Raw genomic sequence first — 12,818 nt, forward strand, 5'->3', positions numbered from 1 at the left:
GTTGGAGCTGTAAGGCGCTCTTAACTGCTCGGATGAATAAATATAGATGGTTATTAGCTCCTCTTTGGATACCCTAGTATTGGTCCTCGACAGTTGTGCACACGACGCTAGGGCCCAGCAGAAGCCTAGCACCCGACGCACCCTAGATCTGCTCCACACACCTGGAGCAGACGAGGATGTCCGGGAGGTTCGGGGCGGGGAAGTGAGCCGCGCCGCCACCCAGACACCACGCCTGAGACGCCCAAGGAGATCGCCCAGAAGTCGCGGGCCTCCACGACTCGAGGAAGTTGGAGCAGGGCGCCGAGCAAGACCCGCGGACCTGCCCAGATGCCGCGCGACAGCTCACATGAGCCGCGCCGCCGTAGTCGTGAAATCTAGCCATGCAGAGCACCCGCGCCACCGAGCGCACCTCGCGGGCCACCTGCGCCGCCAAAAGGGGAGAGGGAGGGCACCGCCTCGTCGGCCACCCGCTCAGCCGCCCGCAAGCCAGATACGGGCTAGGGGTGGCCGTATCCCGTGCCCAGGGACCCTGGATCCGAGCCCCCAAGCTCGCCGGCGGCCCCCTAGCTGCCAGTAGTTCAAAGTGCGGAGGGGAAAGAGAAGTGCAGAGGAAGGGAGAAGCGAGAGGGAGACGGGAGCTGCTGCGGGAAGCCTTTTTGAGCACCCGCAGCGGGCCGCCGCCATCGCTAGCTAGGGGGCGGCGGCGGTGGCCGAGAAGCCGGCGAGGCGGGGGACCGGCGGTGGTGGTAAGGGTCGCCCCCGAGCTGCCCTATATGGACGACGCGGGGGAGGGAGAGACTATCAATGCATTACATCATCTGATGTTTCTTGTTTGACCAAGCGAACAAGCAAAGAGAAAGACGACTGTTGTAAAAAAAAGTGAGGAAGACGACGATGATAATGTTAATTTCTCAAACACCTATCCTGTCGTGTCGTGTCTGCAGCTACGTACAACAAATATATATATAACAAAAAGAACAGATCTGCTCATCCTAGCTGGATTCGCAGTTTGGCACTGATGAAGTGATGATACATGGAACCCAGCCAAACCGATCGAGTCGAATATACCTCGTGTATATCGTCACAGCTGCTAAATTATCAACCACTCCTTCCGTCCTCAAAAGAATTTTGACTAATTATATATGAAGATTTATAAAATAATTATAATATCAAATAAATATAATTAGATACATTTTTATAATAATATTTATATCGTATAAAAACAATACTATTTTTATATGTATTTAGTCAAACTTTGAATATTTTAATTGAGAATGCATCTAGAGTTACATTATTTTCAGAACAAGTATTACCTCTATTCAACAAAGAATATAACTCTATACTTTTTTTGTTAAAGTGTTAAAGTTTGACCAACTATATACTACTCCAAATAAGTATAGCATGACAAATTTAATGATATTTATTTTATATTATAAATTTTAATACTTTTGTATTTATAGTTAGTATAATTTTTTCTTTGTGAACAAGACTCAAGATATTTAACATAGTGTTATGTTAGAATTGCATTCTTTTGTGGACGAAGGAAGTATCCCTTTTAAATAGTGGAAGTGGAGGCGATCTCTAAATAGCATACATAATAAAGAATTGATTAACACACATAACAATACTTAATACACATTTTTTTTTTCATTTTCATCGATGAAAAAAATTAAAATGTATGATAGCTTAGTTAAAATGTATGAAAAATTAACACATAATAACACTTATATACATTTTGCCTAGCTTCAAGAGATGTGAGTTGGGGTGGAAATAAATTCGGATAATAACACTTATATACTTTTTGGCCTCGTGGGACAAATTGGGACCCACTAATAAAAGAAAAGTAGAAAGTAAAGCCACCATCCCCTACTAGCTCTTAGGCTACCTCCAACAACACCACCTAAAATACAAAACTCATTCGTACTTTTGCTAGCGTTATAGACAAAATGTTCAATACCTATTTGACATCTTCTCTAACAACAAGACCCAAAAGAGAATCCTTTCTGCAAACGTGTTTTCAGGAGAGAGGATACCCATATTTAGGTTGTGTCTCTCAGACAACCCAAAATAGATCTCACATATAGGTACTCTGTTGAAGGCTGATTTTAGGTCTCTCACTATCCATTTTGGGTTTGGATCTCCTTATTAGAGATAATCTTACATATGGGACCATCTAGACTATAGTACTCAGCATGAACCTATGCAAAGATCTTGAGTTGATTCATCAAAAGATTCGCTTTTCTCCGGTATGCATGCTTTGAGCCAGCTAGGATGATAATTTGCTTTGTATGTGCCATCCAGATGGCCTAACAAAGTCTAGTAGTGATGAGGATATCTGTTTCTTTGGATACACGTTATACTTCTCAAGTTACTATGCAAGGGTCAACTATCAAAGTTGAATGAAAAAATTGGAACACTTTTAGTTTTTGTAATCGATGAGAAATTAAAACAAATACTAAATTAACAACGATGCTAAATTAATCATAATTTAACACACACAATAGTGGAAGTCCGGGCATGTTGGCGGCCGGCCGTGGATGGATATGACTTGGAACATAGGAATAGGAATTCATAGCATGTGAAATAGAAAACATGTAAGAGATAAATAATTGTTATCAGTCCTTAATGATAATGGTTAGTTGCGGATTTGATCCCTGACCCTTGTTCACGTGTGGGCCATTGGTCCGTGAAACCGGTTCTTTCCGTCCGTCGGTCGGCGGAATCGCGGTTCGGCGTCTATATAATGGCCCCGTTCAGCTTCGTTGAAAAAGCAAATTGAAATATTATTCTGATAAATTTATTGTGAGAAAAAAAACACTTTTTAATTAAAAAAATAAATTGAAAAATACGAATTATAAGATAAACAAATGGAGCCGTAACGGCGACGACGTACCAGGCAGGTCAAGCACGGTATCCCACGCAACGCAAGCAAAATCCATGGCAGGTCCACGCCCGGCCCACGGCCACCTTCCGCTCATGCTGCTCGGCGCGTCGGTGGTCCTGTTCTTCGCCGTCGGCATCGGCATCGGCGAGCCGTCTGCTGTCGTCCATGCCGGGTGCGAGCTCACCGGGTTCCTGCTCTAGGCTCCTGGGAGTGGCGCGCCTGCTACTGGCCGCGAGCGGCGTGGGTTCTATCATTCTGTGCAGGGAAGCCGAAGCGTGAGGCGGGCGGGCCTGTAGCCGACGACTGACCAAGAAAAAGCAGGAAAGTGCTCGAGACGGAACACGTGTTATAGCCTAGGCCACCAGAACCACTTGTCTGTGGCATCTTTTCCTGGTGGTGGGAACCGATGGAGTGGAGACGTCCCAATTTTTTACAATTTAGTTTTTCTTTTAAAAGTTTCTTACAAATAAATTCCTAACGAAAAGAATTCAGAAAATAGACCATTAGCTCGGCGTCAATGATGCTGGCGCCGAGCTAACACGTCTCGGCGCCAGCATCTCTGGCGCCGAGGTCCTGGGCTCGGTGGATGACATGGCAGGGAGCTCGGCGCCAGTCACTCTGGCACCGAGCTCGGCGCCGTACATCTTGGCGCCGAGCTCGGCGCCTATCTATGGGCCCCGCGCCTCTCTTCCTCTCCCTCTCTCTCGATGCCCGCGCCACGCCGCGTCCGCGCCTGGATACACGTGGTTGGGCCTGACAGGGAGGTTGGCGTCATATCTGATGGGCATCAGGGCATACTTAATGCCGTGCGAGAGCAGATAGAGGGGTATGCACCTTTGCACCATCGTTTATGTACTCAGCACCTTACCGAGAATCTACTCCGAAAGGATGGTGTCAAAGGTAACTTTGATCTGTTCCAGGAGGCTGCTCGACAGCTTAATAACAAGTACTTTAAGGAAAAGTTGGAGCAGGTCAGAACCGCATCAAATGCAGAAGGTAGACAATGGCTCACAGGTTTAATGAGGGATTTGGAGAAATGAACGAGAGCTCACGACGCCGGTGGATGGAGGTACGAGTTTTAGTGTAGCAACATGGCAGAGTCATTCAATAAGTTGCTATTGAGGATACGTGGTATGCCCGTGAATGCAATCATTCAATTCACCTTCTATAAGTTTGTTGCCTGGTTCAACGATAGATACACCCATGCATTGCAGTTGCGGAGTGATGGAGAGATATGGGCTCCGAAACCAAAGGCACACCTAGAGCAGGCAAGAGAAAGAGCTAGCACACATGAGGTTACATGCTTTGACCACGCTACAGGGACTTATCAGGTCAAGCATAGGGGCGGTTCAACGTCTGTGGGGGTATGGCCCCCAAGACATGGGCCGCACCATCGGAGGTGGCCCGACCCACAAGGTCAAGGCGTGCACGACGCTGCTTGGCGTGCACCGCAAGACATTGTATAATACCAAATATGATACTTTACTTGTAACCCTGCCTCTCTAGAGTATATAAGGAGGGGCAGGGGTCCTCTACTCGACATCATGTATTCAATACAATACACCAAAGACACAGGACGTAGGGTATTACGTCGGTCAGACGGCCCGAACCTGTCTAAATCGTTGTCTCTGCGCCTTGTGTCACCATCCGGTTTTTGATTACGCGCATCCCCACCGACAAATCTACCATCGTGGGATACCCCTCGGTGGACTGCCGAGCATCTTTTATCGACAGTTGGTGCGCCAGGTAGGGGCTCGTGCGTGCTGATCTATGGCGAACCAGATGGGATCTCAAGATCAACACCGCTCGTGGCAACCTAACTTCCTACGGCGGCGTGCTTCAACAGCCTGACAGGCTTGATATCCCTCGGCTCGAGCGCTCCATCTACAACGGCGACAGCGATATCATAGTTCTCCAGATCCAATCACAGGACAACAAACTACACGACGGCGTGACTCTCATCCTCCTCCGATCAGTCTCACTTGGCTTCGACAAACATGCCGAGCTGCATCCGCACGGGAATACAGAAAGACCCTCCAAAGATCATAAGGTGGCCATCTAGCGTCTAGAAGCCACCATCCATCCCCTTAGCATCATCCATGGTTGGCTTAGGGTCCTTTCCATGCTCCCCCTAGTTGAAGACTCCAGTTAAGAACCAGCTTCATGAGGCTGCAGTCCTTATACATATGCTTGACATGGAAGGCATGGTTCAAGCATGTCCCTTCGAGCAACTTCTTGAAGTGGTCCGAGGTACCCTCCATGGGATTTCGACCCCCTACGGTCGGCGGCGGCCACGAGTGAACCCTCGTGTCGCTACTTGTTCTTCTTCTTGCTAGGACAGTTGGAGGCACCTTTGCTGGTGTCCTCAGTCCTGCTTTGCCTTGCCCTTGAGACAGTCAAAGATTGCTCTGACCGCCTCCTCGCCTGAGGCATGGCTGGTGGCGATGTCGAGAAGCTCCTTAGTAGTTCACAAGCCCTTATGTCCTAGTTTGTGAACTAGGGACTCATAGGTGGTCCTAGATAAGAAGGCTCCTATGACGTCGACATCGGTGATGTTGGGCAGCTCATTGCACTACTGAGAGAAGCACCGGATATACCCATGAAGGGTTTCTCTGGCCTTCTATCGGTAGTTTTTGAGATCCCAGGGGTTCCTAGGACGCTTATACGTGCCCTAGAAATTCTCCATAAAGATCTCTTTTAGGTCTGCCCAACTTTGAATTCTGTTGGGTGGAAGGTGTTCCAACCATGTTCGCGTCTAAATTGGCTAGGAACAATGGAAGGTTGCAAATAATGAAATTGTCATTATTCGCTCCATCGGCTTGGCAGGCAAGCTGATAATCCTCGAGCCACAGTCCGAGGTTCATTTCCCCAGAGTATTTCGAGATGTTGGTTGGTGGTCGGCACCTGTGGTGGGAAGGCGGCGTTGAGGATGTGTCGGCCGAAGGCCTGAGATCCCGGTAGGCCAGGGCTTGGGCTTTGGTCCTCACCGCAGTCATAGCATCCACCACGATGAGGGTGGTAGCCGTGGCTAGCTCCCTCCCTCGGATCGTCGTGGGCATGTTTGCTGGGCGTTGAGCGTGTCGCGCGTGTCACGGTTATGATCGAGATGCTCATGCACCAGAACTACGATGCGTGGCTTGCCACCTTGCGGTGCCTAGAGGACTGACACATCCTTATCTGGTCACTCTAAGGGCACATGCTGGCTAGCTTTGAGCTCGCGTCATCGAGATAGCGAGCTCTCGGCCTGCTGCACCGCCGTACGCTCGAGCAGCGTGCAAATCTCATGATGGACCCAATGATCTTCAGGCGTTGTAGGCCCTAGAAGCCCCCAGAGCAAGGCTACCATAGCAGCAATGTTCTAGCTTGCTCGGGCGAAGTGTGGGAGTGCTTCATCGTCCTCGACGATCCTCCGGTTCACGTTGTGGGCCATGGCGCGCCCATAGTCTCTATGGTGCTCGATCTCTCGATTAAGCTCCATGCGTTTCTATTTGAGCTGGTGTCATGCTTCCTCGAGCTCTAGGTGTTGGGCCTTTAGCTGCTCCACCCGCAAGCGGGGTGGGGCCGCTGCATCCCCCTCGACTTTGTCGTCGAGGTCGTTCATCGGGGTAGCCTCCTCCTCATGGATGATTTTGACGTGTCCCTCGGGGGTACCTACCATGAAGCATTCACGAGAGGGGTGATGGCTCCCCCTACTAGAGTAAGAGCTGGGGGGTGACTCTGACTCCTCTACAAGGAGGTCATGGAAAGATTTCGCAACATATTTGGCCACTCCCACAAACTCATCGTTCGTAGGGGACCGAGATGCGCGCTACACCACAAGGCGGCAAATGGTCTCTGTGGCATTGCGAAGACCAAACGGAAGTGCTGTCGGGGCGCTCCGGAAGAGGTATTCCAGGGAGAGCGGCTCTCCACCAGCAAGTTGTGCCACTATGTTAGCGAACGAGAAGGTGAGGTGGCATAGGTCCTCCCAGAATGGTCGGGGTCCTAAGAAGGCGCTGAGCTGGTGCTCTAACCTCCCAGTAGTTGAAGTCAGGGAGCTAGTCACCTCCGGGGGCACAGGCCTCCGGTGCATACAGCTGCAGCTCCTCAAGCACCTCGGTGATCTCATCGAAGCTGGAGAAGTGAAGAGATTGGACGATGGTGGAAGCCCGCACCAATTCTCTCTCCATCATGACAATGAAGTCCAGGTCCCCGAGGCGCACGTGCATGCCTAGGACCTAGCTGATGTCATGACTAGCCATCCGAGGTCTGGTGTGTATGTCAAGACGCGCAAAAGGCCCCTACCTGGCACACCAGCTATTGGTGTTTCGAGTTACCACCAATTAGTAAATTTCTAATATTGCGCGTCTAGCTTAGATGGTGTGCTTAGAGGATACAAAGTTTATACTGGATTCGAGCTGAATGTCCCTACATCTAGTTCATTGCTCCTACTCGTGTTACTAGCACTAAAAATTTGTAGTAGGGGTTACAAACGGGCGAGAGAGCGACATGTCTCAAGTCTCTGGTGAAAGGAGCGAACGGGTGCTGAGAGCTCGGTTGCTGCTCGGCTATGTAGTTGTGTTCTGATCGGTTCAGTATGATTTTATCTGATTCCAGTCCCCTTCATGGGACACCCTGCTCTCCCATTTATAGGCCAAGGGAAAGCACCAGTTATAGTAGAGGGAAAAGATGAGAATGAGGGTGTATACGTGTGTTGCCTAGTCTTGTTGCTCACGCCATCGGGTATGGGATTGCTGCCAACGCCCACAGCACTGTTTATGCTCTGACCCACCTAGCAGGCTCTACCGTGTTCGTCTGGTACGGCAAACGACGATGCCCACAACACTATTTATGCTCTGACACATCTGGCAGGCTCTATTGTGTTTGTCTGGTACGGCAAACGACGGCGCCCACAACACTGTTTATGCCCTGACTTATCTGGCAGGCTCTACCGTGTTCGTCTGTCATGCCCCGTCAGCACCATTCCAGCAGGTGCACAAGGCATGGTAGGGTATGGTCCTCGGTATTGCGGTTGACTTGAGCACCTTATCTTATCTGGTCTGCCTGCTCCCTAGGCCCACACCGAGCGGCTGTCCCCGATCGGTTGCTCCCAGTTGGCCCCGACCATGTCGGTAGGGAAAGAGTAGTGAGCAGAGGTCTGGTGAGGCAGAGCATGAACCCAAGGGTTGGGCAAGGCGAAGCATGAACCCAAGGGTCAGGCGAGGTGGAGCCCATGGCCTTGGGGTTGGGCAAGGCGGAGCGTGAACCCAAGGGTCGGGCAAGGCGGAGCCCGTGGTCCTTAGGGTCGGGCGAGGCGGAGCACGAACCCAAGGGTCGAACGAGGTAGAGCCCGCGGCCTTAGGGTCGGGTAAGGCAGAGCACGAACCCAAGGGCCGGGCAAGGTGGAGCCCATGACCTTGGGGTCGGGTGAGGCAGAGCGTGAACCCAAGGGTAGGGCAAGGCGGAGCCCACGACCTTAGGGTCAGGGCGAGGCAGAGCGTGAACCCAAGGGTCAGGACGAGGCAGAGCCTGTGGCTTTGGGGTTGGGCGAGGCAGAGCCAACCCTCAGAGGTCGGGCAAGTTGGAGCCAACCCTCAGAGGTTGGGTGAGGCGGAGTCCGCCCCAGAGGTCAGACGAGGTGGAGCCCGCCCTCAGAGGGCGGGTGAGGCGGAGCTTGCGCACCTGGGGGTTGGTTGGAGCTGTAAGGCGCTCTTAACTGCTCGGATGAATAAATATAGATGGTTATTAGCTCCTCTTTGGATACCCTAGTATTGGTCCTCGACAGTTGTGCACACGACGCTAGGGCCTCAGCAGAAGCCAGCACCCGACGCACCCCAGATCTGCTCCACACACCTGGAGCAGATGAGGATGTCCGGGAGGTTCGGGGCGGGGAAGTGAGCCGCGCCGCCACCCAGACACCACGCCTGAGACGCCCAAGGAGATCGCCCAGAAGTCGCGGGCCTCCACGACTCGAGGAAGTTGGAGCAGGGCGCCGAGCAAGACCCGCGGACCTGCCCAGATGCCGCGCGACAGCTCACATGAGCCGCGCCGCCGTAGTCGTGAAATCTAGCCATGCAGAGCACCCGCGCCACCGAGCGCACCTCGCGGGCCACCCTGCGCCGCCGAAAGGGGAGAGGGAGGGCACCGCCTTGTCGGCCACCCGCTCAGCCGCCCGCAAGCCAGATACGGGCTAGGGGTGGCCGTATCCCGTGCCCAGGGACCCTGGATCCGAGCCCCCAAGCTCGCCGGCGGCCCCCTAGCTGCCAGTAGTTCAAAGTGCGGAGGGGAAAGAGAAGTGCAGAGGAAGGGAGAAGCGAGAGGGAGACGGGAGCTGCTGCGGGAAGCCTTTTTGAGCACCCGCAGCGGGCCGCCGCCATCGCTAGCTAGGGGGCGGCGGCGGTGGCCGAGAAGCCGGCGAGGCGGGGGACCGGCGGTGGTGGTAGGGGTCGCCCCCGAGCTGCCCTATATGGACGACGCGGGGGAGGGAGAGACTATCAATGCATTACATCATCTGATGTTTCTTGTTTGACCAAGCGAACAAGCAAAGAGAAAGACGACTGTTGTAAAAAAAAGAGAGGAAGACGACGATGATAATGTTAATTTCTCAAACACCTATCCTGTCGTGTCGTGTCTGCAGCTACGTACAACAAATATATATATAACAAAAAGAACAGATCTGCTCATCCTAGCTGGATTCGCAGTTTGGCACTGATGAAGTGATGATACATGGAACCCAGCCAAACCGATCGAGTCGAATATACCTCGTGTATATCGTCACAGCTGCTAAATTATCAACCACTCCCTCCGTCCTCAAAAGAATTTTGACTAATTATATATGAAGATTTATAAAATAATTATAATATCAAATAAATATAATTAGATACATTTTTATAATAATATTTATATCGTATAAAAACAATACTATTTTTATATGTATTTAGTCATACTTTGAATATTTTAATTGAGAATGCATCTAGAGTTACATTATTTTCAGAACAAGTATTACCTCTATTCAACAAAGAATATAACTCTATACTTTTTTTGTTAAAGTGTTAAAGTTTGACCAACTATATACTACTCCAAATAAGTATAGCATGACAAATTTAATGATATTTATTTTATATTATAAATTTTAATACTTTTGTATTTATAGTTAGTATAATTTTTTCTTTGTGAACAAGACTCAAGATATTTAACATAGTGTTATGTTAGAATTGCATTCTTTTGTGGACGAAGGAAGTATCCCTTTTAAATAGTGGAAGTGGAGGCGATCTCTAAATAGCATACATAATAAAGAATTGATTAACACACATAACAATACTTAATACACTTTTTTTTTTCATTTTCATCGATGAAAAAAATTAAAATGTATGATAGCTTAGTTAAAATGTATGAAAAATTAACACATAATAACACTTATATACATTTTGCCTAGCTTCAAGAGATGTGAGTTGGGGTGGAAATAAATTCGGATAATAACACTTATATACTTTTTGGCCTCGTGGGACAAATTGGGACCCACTAATAAAAGAAAAGTAGAAAGTAAAGCCACCATCCCCTACTAGCTCTTAGGCTACCTCCAACAATACCACCTAAAATACAAAACCCATTCATACTTTTGCTAGCGTTATAGACAAAATGTTCAATACCTATTTGATATCTTCTCTAACAACAAGACCCAAAAGAGAATCCTTTCTGCAAATGTGTTTTCAGGAGAGAGGATACCCATATTTAGGTTGTGTCTCTCAGACAACCCAAAATAGATCTCACATATAGGTACTCTGTTGAAGGCTGATTTTGGGTCTCTCACTATCCATTTTGGGTTTGGGTCTCCTTATTAGAGATAATCTTACATATGGGACCATCTAGACTATAGTACTCAGCATGAACCTATGCAAAGATCTTGAGTTGATTCATCAAAAGATTCGCTTTTCTCCGGTATGCATGCTTTGAGCCAGCTAGGATGATAATTTGCTTTGTATGTGCCATCCAGATGGCCTAACAAAGTCTAGTAGTGATGAGGATATCTGTTTCTTTGGATACACGTTATACTTCTCAAGTTACTATGCAAGGGTCAACTATCAAAGTTGAATGAAAAAATTGGAACACTTTTAGTTTTTGTAATCGATGAGAAATTAAAACAAATACTAAATTAACAACGATGCTAAATTAATCATAATTTAACACACACAATAGTGGAAGTCCGGGCATGTTGGCGGCCGGCCGTGGATGGATATGACTTGGAACATAGGAATAGGAATTCATAGCATGTGAAATAGAAAACATGTAAGAGATAAATAATTGTTATCAGTCCTTAATGATAATGGTTAGTTGCGGATTTGATCCCTGACCCTTGTTCACGTGTGGGCCATTGGTCCGTGAAACCGGTTCTTTCCGTCCGTCGGTCGGCGGAATCGCGGTTCGGCGTCTATATAATGGCCCCGTTCAGCTTCGTTGAAAAAGCAAATTGAAATATTATTTTGGTAAATTTATTGTAAGAAAAAAAACACTCTTTTAATTAAAAAAATAAATTAAAAATACGAATTATAAGAGAAACAAACCCGTAACGGCGACGACGTACCAGGCAGGTCAAGCACGGTATCCCACGCAACGCAAGCAAAATCCATGGCAGGTCCACGCCCGGCCCACGGCCACCTTCCGCTCATGCTGCTCGGCGCGTCGGTGGTCCTGTTCTTCGCCGTCGGCATCGGCATCGGCGAGCCGTCTGCTGTCGTCCATGCCGGGTGCGAGCTCACCGGGTTCCTGCTCTAGGCTCCTGGGAGTGGCGCGCCTGCTACTGGCCGCGAGCGGCGTGGGTTCTATCATTCTGTGCAGGGAAGCCGAAGCGTGAGGCGGGCGGGCCTGTAGCCGACGACTGACCAAGAAAAAGCAGGAAAGTGCTCGAGACGGAACACGTGTTATAGCCTAGGCCACCAGAACCACTTGTCTGTGGCATCTTTTCCTGGTGGTGGGAACCGATGGAGCGGAGACGTCCCAATTTTTTACAATTTAGTCTTTCTTTTAAAAGTTTCTTATAAATAAATCCCTAACGAAAAGAATTCAGAAAATAAACCATTAGCTCGGCGTCATTGATGCTGGCGCCGAGCTAACACGTCTCGGCGCCAGCATCCCTGGCGCCGAGGTCCTGGGCTCGGTGGATGACATGGCAGGGAGCTCGGCGCCAGTCACTCTGGCACCGAGCTCGGCGCCGTACATCTTGGCGCCGAGCTCGGCGCCTACCTATGGGCCCCGTGCCTCTCTTCCTCTCCCTCTCTCTCGGTGCCCGCGCCACGCCGCGTCCGCGCCCGGATACACGTGGTTGGGCCTGACAGGGAGGTTGGCGTCATATCTGATGGGCATCAGGGCATACTTAATGCCGTGCGAGAGCAGATAGAGGGATATGTACCTTTGCACCATCGTTTGTGTACTCAGCACCTTACCGAGAATCTACTCCGAAAGGATGGTGTCAAAGGTAACTTTGATCTGTTCCAGGAGGCTGCTCGACAACTTAATAACAAGTACTTTAAGGAAAAGTTGGAGCAGGTCAGAACCGCATCAAATGCAGAAGGTAGACAATGGCTCACAGGTTTAATGAGGGATTTGGAGAAATGAACGAGAGCTCACGACGCCGGTGGATGGAGGTACGAGTTTCAGTGTACCAACATGGCAGAGTCATTCAATAAGTTGCCATTGAGGATACGTGGTATGCCCGTGAATTAAGGATGAAAACGGAACGGAAATATCCCGAACCGAACCGCATCGTTTTCTATATTTAATCCGACCGAATCCGTATTTTCTTGTCCGACTTTACCGTTTTCGCTTTCGCATTTGAGATGTTTCGTATTTCGAATGTAAAAGTAGAAAACGGTTTACACATTTTTCGACCGTTTTCTACTTTTCTACTTTTAATTTGAAATATTCCGAATTCAAAATTCGGTTTAAATCGAATTTGGCC

At 49.2% G+C, this 12,818-nt stretch overlaps 2 long non-coding RNA genes across 2 annotated transcripts; both read right to left on the bottom strand.

Moving 5' to 3' along the window:
* Window positions 1-2,556: 2,556 nt before the first annotated feature.
* LOC136509556 (uncharacterized) lies at window positions 2,557-3,219 on the bottom strand. The gene is made up of 2 exons (XR_010772377.1): window positions 2,894-3,219; window positions 2,557-2,757 (listed from the first exon to the last, which is right to left on the bottom strand). It is a non-coding gene; the product is annotated as an uncharacterized lncRNA (long non-coding RNA).
* Window positions 3,220-11,111: 7,892 nt separating this feature from the next.
* On the bottom strand, window positions 11,112-11,770 carry LOC136509661 (uncharacterized). The gene is made up of 2 exons (XR_010772415.1): window positions 11,445-11,770; window positions 11,112-11,312 (listed from the first exon to the last, which is right to left on the bottom strand). It is a non-coding gene; the product is annotated as an uncharacterized lncRNA (long non-coding RNA).
* Between the last annotated feature and the right edge of the window lie 1,048 nt (window positions 11,771-12,818).

This window comes from Miscanthus floridulus, chromosome 15, assembly GCF_019320115.1.
Source record: "Miscanthus floridulus cultivar M001 chromosome 15, ASM1932011v1, whole genome shotgun sequence".
In the NCBI taxonomy this organism is placed as follows: Eukaryota; Viridiplantae; Streptophyta; class Magnoliopsida; order Poales; family Poaceae; genus Miscanthus; species Miscanthus floridulus.